A 13,724-nucleotide genomic window follows, 5' to 3' on the forward strand; every position below is an offset into this window, starting at 1 on the left:
AAGGACTTTTCTGTCCACATGAACAGTTCTTACGCCATGATTTCCCACGCCCTTTTCTTTCTTCTTGGCAAAATTTCTACCTCATATCCTTTCTATTTCCTGCAATTTCACTCTCTTTGTTTTATACAAAAGAGATACAGACATATCTCCCAGTGATGTCTTTCTTGTGGCATTTACTTCCTTCTGGGCTCCTTTCTCCCCAATACGTTACACTTACCTTCATTGTAGCCAGCATGTCTTCTCCCTCTGCACAAGCTTTCTGCAAAAAGACCTGCCTTCGGTTTCTCAATTATTTATTTGAGTAATAATATATCAGAGAATGCCAATTTGGCAGCAATTGGTGCTGATGGATTGAGAAGTAAATATGTAATTCAGGTTCCTTTGGTCATTTTCCCCCAAGACCTTGTCCTCCTTAAAAGTCTCCCATAGCTCTATTTGTGTTACAAATCCAGGCCAACTGCATTTTTTTTCAAGTTCATTCCAGGTGGCCTGACTCATCTATTCCTTCTATTTTTCTTTATCTTGCCTTTTTCCAATACTCTTCAAAAAGATACATCATAAACATTTACATTTTCATTTAAAATGAAACTGAAGAACTTAAATCAACTGGGGTCATTTACTTTGTGGAAAAAGATACCATAAATCTTGTTTTATGAGAAAGTGAAAGGTAACCAGAGGATTCTTATTTTGTAACTTGCTTCGTGATTTGGGGCAAATTTCTCTATGTCTCTAGGACTTCATTTCTGCATGTATAAAATACGGCGATGTTGGCAGAACGTGTCTCCCGTCCCCAAGGTTACGTGGAAGATGGAGGGCAGCTGATCACCTCTCTGACAGCAAGAACAAGCTACGTCCAGCTCGTATGAACCAGCTCTTGTCTCAAAAGACAGAGGGCAGCTTAACTGAGAGAACAACCTTTGTCCAGTGGATCTCCTTGGCCGGCATGGTGACGTCAGCACCAAGCTCCCACTTCCACCTTCCCGTGTTCAGGCAGAGACAGTGCCCTCCATCCCTAACTCCCATCTCCTCTTTGCTCCATTCTACAAATCTGCTGTCTTCAGTCTCCCCCCTTTGCGTGGGCTCCCTCTAGCCTTCTGGCCACAGAGGATGCTCTCTGCTGACTTTGTTATCTCCACAGATAGGTTTCTAAGTTCCAAATTCAGGGTGCAAGCAGAACACACCTCTCTGGTCCCAGGTTCAAGTCAAGTTCACCAATTTTCTTGGTACCAGACAGGCCTTATACGGGGACAGAGTTTTAGCTCTGTACCTGGCCCTTGGGAAACCTGACATTGCTGTTACAATTTAATCTGTGACAATAAAGCCTGAGGAAATGGGTCAGTGTGTGAGACTGCATTATTCCAGCCAGCAGACATCTCTGGCTTGCACCAGGGAGGTTCTGATCTGTGCGGCTGGGAAGTTTGCATCATAGACCTAATCAAGGATCTCTAGCTTTCCTGCCAACTTTTTTTTTTTGCTTTTGTTTTAAAATCAAATTTTAAAATGTGTAAAAAGTTTCAAGTTTACAGAAAATCTTTGAAGACAGCACAGAGTTCCCACCCAGTTCCCCCTAGTAACATCTAGTATGGTTCCAATGTTAATGGGCAATGAATCAACACTGGCACATTTTTATTGACTAACATCCGTAACTTACTCAGACCTTCATAGCTGTACCTAATATCCTTTTTTTTCTGTTCCTGGAAACCACACCATATTTACTAGTCCCATTTCCTTAGGTGTCCTTGGCCTCTAATTATTTCTCCGACTTTCTTAGTGTTCTGGCGATCTTGACAGTTTTGATAAGTACTGGTCAGATATTTGTAGCATGTCCCTCAAGTGGGATTTGTCAAAGGTACTCCCTCTGATTAAAACGGGGTTATGAGTCTCTGGTAGGAAGACCACAGAGGTAAAATATCCTTCTTATCACGTCACATCCAGGGTATGCACTATTAACCTGAATTGTTACTGCAGATGCTAACCACAGTCAGCTCGCTGGTAGGTTTCTCCACGATCACGCCACTGTTTCTTCCAATTTTTGTTCCATACTCTTGGGAAAGCAGCTGCTATGAGAAGCCCACATTTAAGGAGAGGGCATTATGCACCACCTCCTTGAGTGAGAAGTACCTACACACATTGTTTGGAATTCCTCTGCACAGGAGATTTCTCTCTCTTCCCCATTTATTTATATTTTTTATTTATTTATTTATTTTTTACAGTATGTACTCTTGGAATGTATCATATACTTTGGGTAATAATCCAGTATTACTTTGTATGTTGTTTCTCAAAATTTCTTCTTTTATCTCATTAAAATTTCTTTCATTTGGCTTCTGTGTTCCTTGACATACCTCATAACTTATAGGTTTGGGGTTTTTTTTTTTTTTTTAATGTTTTCTTACCTTTCGGCACTGTAAGACCCTCCAGGCTCATCTTATGTATTTCCTGCCCCAGTTCTGGAATTAGCCAGCTCCTCAGGCAGCCCGGGTACCTTCTCCTGGAAAATGATGTCAGAGCGCAAGACCTGAACGCTGGGGGCGCTCCTTTCTACTTGGCTGCTTTTGCTTCCAGGCACTAAATGCAAGCAAAATAAAATCTTTTCTGTATTTCATGTTCGTAGTTGGCCTTATATGAAGACAACACTTTGTTGAAAGTAATAGTAAAAATGTGTAAGGTGGTTACAGCATATACATAAATGAAATGAGTAACAGGAATATTATAGAAAGAACAGGAATGAGGGATTGGAACACTATAAGTTACCTGCACTGCTCAAGAAGCAGCGTCATTTGAAAGTAGACCTTGATTACTTACAAATGTATGTTGAAAAATCAAAGGCAACAATAATAACAACAAAAACTAAGGGCATGTAATTCAGATGCTAAGAAAGGATACAACTGAAATAATACATACTACTCAAGACAGAGAGGAAGAAAAATAAACAAATCACAATCACGACAAATAGAAAACAGTTACAAACATGGTAGTTACTAAGTCATCTGTATCCACAATCACTTGAAATGTAAATACTCTAAGCACAATAATTAAAAAATGGAAATGATCAGAATAGATAAAAACAAAAAGAAAAAAAAAGGTCCAACTATGGACCTATAAAAACGGAGGAGGAAGATATCAATAACTACTATGGAGTGAGTTGTAGAGTATAGCATTAAAGGAAGGAAAGTAAAATGCACAGAGTGTAATATGCTGCCTTCCATTAAAAAAAAGGGTTTAAAAATATACATATATCAGAAAAATAAATATAGGGAAGATAAACCAGAAAGTAAAATGATTGGTTGCATTTGGGGCGGGGAGGAGAGGGAGTGTGGAAATTGGAGGGGACGGATGCTAAAATAAGAGAATGAGAATTTGAAACTTTCTTCCTCATTTTCTCATTGAGAAACAGAATATTTGCATAATCGCCAAAACGTATTCCCCGAAATATGCACAAACTATAAAAGGGAGAAAAGAGAAAATAGTAAATTTACAGCAGAGAAATCTAGCAGACACTACATTTTCAAGTGATCAAAATGGAAAAGTTAAAATGCTCCAGAATTTTAAGTTGTTCTTTTAAATTCTCCCTCAGTCTATGGTAACTGCTTGTTTCTGAGATGTTGAAGACAGACAGAAGAAGGTATTTAGCAGCTAGAGGGATCTGGACTGGGACCCCAAGCATGCCACTCAAGACTCTGTGACACCAGGGCAATTGCTTCATCCCTCGGAGCCCTGGTTTCGCGGTCTTAAGCCTGGAGTAGTAAGACGCATCTCAAAGGGTCCTTGCGAACATTAAATGAAATACTGTAAGAGCCCTTGTTTTCTTGTGTAATTTGACAGCATTATGAGTGCTCACTACAGGCCAGTGCAGTCAGTGCTTTACATACACTTAGTCATTTCATTCTCATAATCATCCTCTAAGCCAGGTATTGTCATCAGCACCTGCATTTATCAGATGAAGATAGTGAAGGTCAGAGGTGATTTAAGTGCCTTGCCTGAGTTAGAGAACAACTCCAGGGCTGGGGCGCAGTGTGTGGAGGCAAACGAAAGATTCCAACCAGCCACAGAGCGTGTGATCTTAATCACCATGAGTCTAGAATGTAATCGGTGCTCAATAAATTCTTAAAACTCGAAGTAGTGTAGAGCAATGATTAAGAACATGAATTTCTGGAGATGGAATGGCTGGGTTTGCATCCCAATTCTGCCACTCATTCACTGTGTGACTAAGGGCAAGTTACTTAACTCTTCTGAGCTTAGTTTCTTCATCTAAAAGGGCTGTATGAGGAAGGGTGTGTGAACGAAAAATACTGCAAACCCTATCAGTAAACAAAGAATGCTGAAACCATCAAGTCATCAGCCACCGCTGCCGCCCCCCAGTGAAGACAAGCCTGCAGCCTGGCGCCTGAAGCCACTCACAGTGGTGCTCCCTGAGGGGACTCAGAATAAGAAAGGACAGGACACTGGCCCTAGATAGCTAGGTGCTTGTCAAAGGATTGAATTCAATGAGCCCAAATGTTTGCTCCCTCCCATACATAGAAAAGCGCTAAATTCTTTAACTTGAGATGCCTGGTTTTCTTCAGATAACAAGCAATCTTTTAAGGTTCCAACTACCTGGTCCTTGTTGTAAAGCTCCTATATGTCCTAGCTCCTCCCCTACCTCTTCGGAGCAGCCCCTCGGAGCCATCTGAGAGGCTGCCATCCCGGCTCGAGTCCTCCCACCTAATAAAACAAAACTGTCAACTTTCAGGCTGCACATTTATTTCAGTCCACAGGTGCCAACATAGTACAGCTGCTGTAGAATTAAATGAGTTAAAATATATCAAGAAATGCTTAGAACTTGCCTTTCTGATTCTGTTACCAATAACACAATGTACATTTAATTATTGCCTGAGATAATCTTCAGAGTTATTGGTCAAATATTTCTGATTCTCAGACTTCTGGGCACATTTTGGGACTCTGCTTCCTGGCCTCTTTGGTGGGGATCTCGTGACTAATTCTGGCCACTGAGCTGCAGGTCAGGCCCAGGCCAGTGGTATTTAGTTGCCAATGAAATATTGTTTTCTGTGGTCTGTTATCCAGCTACCCGATTTGCCTGGAATCCTGAGTGGCTGCAATGGATGGACGTCCTGCTTTCTTACAAAAGAAACAGGGCTTTCACGAAAACTAAAACGTCTTTTATAAAATTCCCACGAAATTTCAGGGTTGCTTCACCACGCTAACCAACGTCTCTGTTGTCTGAATCATTGCCTGACTGAATTGTTAAACTTGGCAAAACCTAGCCTAACCTGAATGATATATTTAACAAAACAGGGGGAGAAAGCAAGCCGCACCATAAGAATGCAATATTGCTGAAAGTTGTTTCAGCATACATTACAGTAGCTACAATCTGCACATTACGGTTTAAAAGACCACATTCATTTACATTGCAATCGCCCATTTGAAAAACATGAATGTGTAGCTGGATGAGGTTTGGGACAAATATGTAAACTAAGCTTTCACACAGTTTTCATCGGATTTCAAGGAGTATAAACAGTGCAGTGCAAGGCAAGAATTCAGAGAATCTGGAAGCCAAGGTGTGTAAACATTACTTGGAAAACATAACTGAACCCGGACAGCAATCAGCTCTGTGCGTCCCAGAGCTGGAAGTGCGTGTTGTGGTCGACCTCTTCTCTCTTCCCTACTTTTTAACCGCATCAGATCACGGACGCCAGGTAGTCGAGATGCAAGCTGAAAATTCACAAATGTAAGTTTTTTAAACTATATAAATAATAAAGTATGCGCTTATATTTTTAGCCACAGTGTATTTGAATTTAGACTACAGTTGCAAATCCAGATACTTAACATACAGCTTCTCTTTCACTGATCACACACACATTCACAGTAATTTTCCATTTATATGATTGTAGAGTAACATAGAAAAATGTTTTTGCTTCAAACAACTTGTAAATTTACACTCACTCCAAAACTGGTTCCTATTAGAAGGCTCTGTACGTTGTAATGAGTCAGCCTGATAATATTTGTCACGAGTAGGGCGAAGTACTAACCTTTGGTAATTGGGGCTATGGCCACAGCTGTAAGAAATTATATGCTAACACTTTTGTGTGTCCTATCAGGTCAGTTACGCGAAACAAAATGAAAGCTGCTTTGTCACAGGTATACAATAGCTGGATAAAAACCATACACCAGTAGGGGATTAGAAATCTGTAAGTGAGGAATCCAAGTGTATTCAATTTGGAACATAAACCTTACTTACTCTTTTGGCACATCGTAAGAGTTTTGGGAGTTCTCTCTGACTCTCACCTAAATCTTTCTTGATATGACTTTTCCAAAATTCTACCTGCGGGATTCTTGAATTCACTTGGTCAATAGAAGGCGATGGCACCATATTTTAGGTCCCAAAATTTTTAATTCTGTTTCTGTATCTACCATGAATTACCTGAATGGCCACAGTTTATTAAAACCTCTTGGGACATCAGTTTCTTTCTCTGTAAAACGAGAATTTGGATAAAGTAATTGCTAAGGACACATCAGGTTCCAATGCCGTGAAACTATTCCAGGTGCTCCAGGCTGGTGTATAAATGGCTGCTCTCCGGGCGATAGTGGTGTCCTTCACAATCAGTCCTCTTTCTGACTCAGTGTGCTCTCGATCGGAGATCGGGGATTAAAAAGTGACTTGCAGAAAGTACTTTGCCAAGCCTACGTGAGGAAGATACGGTTGCTAGGAACATACTCAGTGACCTGATCAGTAAAGACTGAGACCCCGTGGCTCACACAAAGGCAGCGCTTCCCAGCACAGCCTCGAGGCAGCAGTGCAGAGGGGATGAACAGCCCTGAGGGATGCAGAGACGGAAACCCAGCGTGTCTAGACTCTTCTCGTTGTCACGTGCTCCCGAAGGAGAAGCTGGTCTCACAAACACACGGCAAAGCCTTCATCATTTCTGGTGCGTAGTCCTAGTTTTCATTTTGATTATGTCACAAAAAGTATGTAATTCTCAGTTTACATTGCGCTCTTCATGATCCTCAAGAATCATTGTATTCTCCTTTGCAGTTTCCCATTTATCCTGTCTGATTTCTACTCTCTGGTTCCTGCCGTCACCGGACTTCAGTTCTTCATCAAATCATGTTCAAACCACAAAGAGATTATTCTGGTTGTTTTTGTTTCATTTAGCTGTCCCCCATGTCAGTGACATGCACAAGGCTAAAACGCAGCACGCGTCGTCTTCCTCTCCCAAGTAAAACGCCACCCTTCTTCACTTAAGATTTATATAAACTACCTTTGGGGTGGCTTCTGCACATCTTCCCATCTTCATTTTTTACTGTTCTTTCCTCACCCTCATGGTCATATCTTACTGAATTATATGAATACCCACCCCCATCAGCATACTTCCGGGACGACTTGTCTGGGTCCTTGGTCATGCTGGTCCCTGCGCCTGCAATGTCCTCCCTTCCCTGTGCATGGCTCTCATCCCAGACTGAGCTATGAATGCCAACCTCTTTGCTAAGAATCTGTTTCTGTTTATCTGAGATCATTTTCTATTTCCTTTGTTATGGCCAATGTCACAGCAATACATATGTCTATCAGAGCACTTTTATTTTCATACCACATATGTTTATTATGTCTAATCTCTACATCCCCAAAGATAAGAAACTATTCTTAAAAAAAAAGATCATTTTTGCATTCCTAGCACCCAGCAAATCACCTGACACATATCAGAGTCCCAAAGTTGTTGAATGATATTCATAAATAAATTATCACCTTCAGGAATCCATAAGTTAAAGAGTTAATTAAGATTGGAGACGTACGAGGGTAGAAGTCAAATTATGGGTAAGTTAGGAAAGCGACATTACACTGAGTAGTTCCTGACCACACACTCTTTCCTGAGCAGGCAGCCTGCTACATTTGCTATAGATGAGCTGGGTGTGCCGACCCGCCTTTAATCACAGTGTATATTGTAGGAAAGGTAAGACATGCACAGTTTGTACAAAGAGGGACTGAGATCTTCAGTGAGAAATTGTATTAAAATATTGGCTTTACACATACTATTTTTGTGTTGCTAATTAAGTCAAAACTTCTCTAAGTTTTAGGTTTTGTATCAACTTCTAATCATATCCAAGTGGTAATAATGTCATGAAAATTCAGAAAAAGAAAACATTAACAGGAGGTTTACCCATTCTTAGTTACTAAAAAGTAGTAAACATGACTTTTATAAATATTCATAACAAGTTGGAATATAGTGCGCACCCTAAAACAAGAACTAGGTAGAATGCAAAGGAGAAAACAGTTGAAATAACAATACACGAGCATTTTGCTCCATTCATTCTTTCTTCTACCTCCTTCTTTGTTCCTCCTTACATTCTTTCTACTAATTCCACCAAGGGCTGACCATCCCTGGGAACATGCTTGTGTGTAACTTTATAGTTACATATCAATCTACATGAAAAATATTTAAATGAGTATGTGAAGGGGTCGACAAGCTGACAAACTTCTTAAAAGACCAAGCAAGTCACAGACTTGCTTTGTGTATGAGGTGCGTCCTTCACGGCTTTTGACATTCAATAGATGTCCAATAATGATGTGTTTTGGTAAATTGCCTTAACTCTCTCCAAGGGCTAAAAAAAAAAAAATCTCCATGAATGTGTCCCTGGGGACAAATTAATTTATGGTACACAACCATGGTTTATGGTAGATTGTCTCCTCAGGGTCTGTAGAGATTGCTTTTCTATAATTCTTTGATTTTATATTTCCAGTGAGGCTTTTGTGCACACTTTTGCGAAGAGATTAGTTACAATTATTGCATGTCCCAACCAAATAGGCAGTGTTCTATTCCTGCAATTATATATATAGAACTATGTACAGTATTTGAGTGCATTAAAGCTGAATTAACCTTACGTCCCCCAAAGACCACTCATTTGAAAGTTTCCTTTCACTGGAGTCTATAAATTCTGGTAAGCTCCATTTTTGTTAAACAATAAATCAAATTCATAGATATTAAGCAACTATGAAATACCCCAAGCCCCCTACCACCTTGATGCATTTTCATATTTATAAAAGAGTGAACTGTTATGTTCAGAGATGAATTTAATTATGATCAACTGCATTTTAAAATACGTGAGAGATAACATTATTTGATCACAATAGAAAATTAGATCCTCAGAATCTGGTTTGGGCTGTTATGAACTCCGTCTGTGACCCTGACGGAGTCGCCTCCGGCTTCCTGTGCGCGTCCCCTCCTCAGTCCAGTGGAGCACGGAGACACTGCGTCCCGGGCACCCGGCAGGACACATCACCATTGGGAGCATGTTTTCAGATCTCCTTTTGATGACATTTTCGGTGTGTAAAAATGTCATTATGGTCGTGAAATGTCTTATTCAGTCCTCTAAACGTGGAATCTTGATTTTGTATTATACTTTTTTCCATGAAGACTTGATTTATTATATTTCAAAAATCTCTCAGTGAAAAGTTCCATTTGTCTGTTATTTACTCCTTCCAAAGGGCAAACTTATTCACCTGCTAGAGCCCGATTCCCTCTTTGGTTCGGGGCGGGGGGGTGCATCAGCCTCGGGGCAGCAGAGGTGCTGTAACTGCATTGGCTGCTGCGGAAACTCAAGTTTGTGGAAAAGATTATCGAAGCCCTTCTTGATAAGTTTGGTTTCAGAATTAGGTGGCAGAGCGTGATGCCCCCAAACTGTCACTTTATCTATTTCACAGTAGTGTCCTTCCCTGTGGTAAGCGTTGGGTGGCTGAACCTTAGCTACTGTGCACTGGCACCTCCACGCAGATGGCTGGTGGTTCCTTCTGTTCTGCTAGGGAGCTGCCGTACCGGTGCTAAATACTAAATGTTTTAAATATTGTCCTTCCATGTTGCTGATACTCCATCAGCACATACCTTAGCCTCTTCTGTAGCTTACATCACAACTCATAAATTATCAAATAACTGAATAAAATATACTTTCCTACCACCTGTATTTTTAGTGATACAGAGAAAAACTGTTAAAACATTCTCCCTCAGATATGTTAGCCACATAAACTAAGGGCTGATTTAGAATCTACACATTATGGTGCAAGTTAATTTTGCTCACCTTTGAGATAAAATATTGTTTCCGCTTATCCGGACGGTGACTTCTCTTGGTTGTATGGCATTCATGTTTTTCCATTTCCAACAGTGTCACTTAACAGAGCAATGTTTTTGTCAACAGCTTCTTCAGATTTCCACCTGAGCATCATATTTGTGTGAACTTAGTGTCTGGCTCTACAATCTTCCAGCTAACATAGTGCCTTGTACTTTCTCCTGAGGAGAGAAGTGTTAACTTGAATGATGCCTGGATGATTCTGTTCCCTTTCTCTTAAACTTAAGAAGAAAAATAACCAAGTAGGTTCTATAAACGTCGTACTGAACTTGTGATGAAAAATTATAAAAACAATTGGTTTAACACAAAGAGCAGTGCATTTTAAAAATGAGGTCAATGTATGAATGACATCAGTGTACAATCTTACAAAGTTGAGTGACAGACCCATCTTAGGAACCAGGTGCAAATGGAGCAAGAATTCAATAAGTTCTGTTCTCCCATGTTCATGGTACTTTTGTGCACAATCTTCTTGTTTTGGTGCTTATGAAAAAATATTGTATTTATGGATGACTTGTCAATGCAAATGCAAATTCATGTTTCATTTTGCTCTAGAAAAGATCCTTTTTTTGGTTCATGATGTTTTACACAGTTGTGGTACTTTTGCTACAATTTTCATCATTACTTCTCTGTGTCCCTGATTCATGTTTGAGTCATGTACCCAATTCTTAAAAGTCAGATATAAAATGCAATGAAATAGTAGGGAAAATACCAAATGAAACAACAGCACACACATCCCATGAAAATGTATGTCTTAAGACAAATGGCATATTCAAATGGAATATGACCTAAAACAAATTGAATACTATGGTACTTAGAGTATATTTTCTACCTTAAGGCAATAATTGTTAAGAATATCACTAAAAGAGTACACACCCAGCCTTATTTCACAGCTGTTCCATGTGACATAACAAAGTGCCATCATGCTTTACACAGCTTCAGAAATACTGCTGTAAGAGAAAGGATGAAGGAGGAATGGAAATTGATTCATAATTGCACCCATTGCAGAGGAAGTAATGGCAAGAGAGCAGTAGGTTGCCTTTGTTTGCATGGTGTGAGCTTGTTTGCTTTTTTACAGGAAAAACTGAAAAAAGATTTGAGAAGAAGAGACAGATTGAAAGACAGCCACAAAAATTATTCTTATCACTATGTTCTTTCACATTCACTATGTGAATTTGCTGTTCCTCTCCTTCAAGGGCTGGAGTCCGTTTTCCCAACTCTTTACCTGGGCTGGACTTGCTTTGACCAACATGGTGGATGAAGATGATGCTGGGTGAACTCTGAGCCGAGGCATCAAAATGCTCTGTGGCTTCAGCTTTTGTGTTCTTTGAGCACAGTGCTGCCAAGTAGGGAAGAACCATCCAGCCTGTGGAGGGAAAGACCAAATGCAAGAGAGACCAGACGTCCCAGCAGAGGACTCTTATGACAGCCAGCCCCTCAGTGAGCCACAAGATGGCCACAGCCACGTGAGTGACCTCAGAAGACACCAGAGCAAGAACTTCCCCTATGTGCTCAGCTCAAATTGCTGAGCCTTGTAACAGCATGCACAAGAAGAAATTGAGATGGATAAAAGAGAAAGGTGACCCCTTTGACCCTAAATTCATTTCCACATGTAGAAAGTGGGCTGAGGAAGCTACTCAGATGCAAACACAAACCATTTCTTATTAAGAGGAAAACCATCTCAGAACGTAAACAAGGACCCAGAGGGTAGAGCTGAGAACTGAAGGTAACTATGAACTTGACTCCACTCACAGTGACCAGAACTGGGGCCAATCTCCAAACATCCTTGGCCCTGGAGTGAGGGAAACCCAGCAGCACATGCCTTGCTGGATGTTGGAATCACTGTGGACCGCTGACTGCTCTGGCCTCCTGTTCTTACTCTTTTTGAGCAGGAGTGCCTACTGGGGTTGTTCTTGTCACGTGTCACTATTTTGTTCTGCATGCATAGTTTTTAGCTGATACATTTCTAGATGAAGAGTCACACCCAAGAAAGTGCACTTGAGGACTGGCATTCAGGTGCATCACCCACAGTAGCCCTGATTTAAGTAACAGAATGATGCTCTGGAGGTAGGCGTGGGGCACCTTTTACATGTAGGGAGCATGTAAATTACTGTGGAGAGATAGTGGACTTTGGTAGATTTGCACACATGCAGAGTAATTCCTCCCAATGGTGTGAGCACGCTGTGTGTGCCACGTGAATTTGTTGTTTTTCCCACCAAAGCACGTAGGTTGGTTCTGGGCCAGCCTCCTAGTTTGGTTTGTCCAATACAATGCAGAGGACATGCCACCCAAAGTCTAAGTTTCAAGTGGCCTTTCAGCACCTGTTCAGCTGAAACACAGTGCTGCCGGGGCAGGAGTGGAAGCTTGTTACCTGTGGCGCAGTCCCAGCTGAAGCCCTGAAAGCCGTCACTGTCCCATCACAGCTCAGATGACTGCAGTCACCTGCGTGACACCCAGCAAGGCCAGCAGGATCCTCCTATGAGCCCAGCCCAAACTGCTGACCTCCCCAAGTGCTGAGCGCATACAGAACTCAAAGGTTTAAGTCACATGTGCTGTGGGTGAATACAATGGTTGTAGTTTTAAGACTTTGTTAGATGATGACAGAAACTTTTCAGAGAAGCTGAGTTACTGTTTTTGCCCTGGGAGTGGTCAGGAGCCCAGCTGAGTTTGGGGACGTCTAGCCCCATCATTCTCACCTGCCCACGCCTGCTCCCTCAGGCCACCAGTCAGGCCCTCATTCGTGGTTCTAGAGGAGAAGGAGGGCGCCTGCATCACCCGGAGTGTGAGCACACGGGACTGGCTGATCCTCTGGGGAAAAGAGGTCCACTGTCTTCTAGCAAGAGAATTAGTGGGAAAGTAGACAAAATTTTGAAAGTTGCAAGGTTTATTAAGTCACATTCAGATAACAATAAATGCGAGCTTCCCCCTAGAAGCTGAGTAGAAGGTGGCAGGTGAGTTGGGTGCTTTAATCATGGAGTGAAGAGAACCAGAGAGAAGACGTTAAATTTATCTCCTCTAGCACAGTAGGAGTTCTTATTCACCATTTTTTAAATTCTGGAACTTTTCTCAATATTAATACATGTGTTAAGTATCATCTCCTGGACAGCAGTGGACAGTATTTTAACGCCTTTCTTCTCCGTGAGAGCACACAGAATACACGCCACTGGTAGCTTCAAAGTAGACTCTGCGTGAGATGGACTGTACAAGACTCCAGCCGATGCATGCCCCCAGTCTTTGGCTGGATAATTCTTCCTTATCGTATTTCTTCCTCAATAGGATATGAAGACATTCCATTTCCTTTCCCTCTGAAACAGTATTGGGAATAAACTAAGATTTCCTTCAGCAACCTCTGGAGTTGCTTGTTATTTATAGTAGGCAAAGAAATAGTTGGAAACTCTATTTGTGACAAATAGTAACAATTATGTCCACTTTTCTCCATGAGATTTAAAATATATATTCATTTCTGACTACCTGCATCTTTTGGATGTACGTGGAATTGCCCACATCTACATTTTTCTCCAGAATTGTGAACCTCATCATCTCAGTAACTCTCAAGCTGCCTACAGGCATGCCAGGACTCCTCTTTCTAGGGTGGTCATTACTCCCTGGACGGCACG

This window comes from Vicugna pacos, chromosome 14 (genome assembly GCF_048564905.1).
Source record: "Vicugna pacos chromosome 14, VicPac4, whole genome shotgun sequence".
In the NCBI taxonomy this organism is placed as follows: Eukaryota; Metazoa; Chordata; class Mammalia; order Artiodactyla; family Camelidae; genus Vicugna; species Vicugna pacos.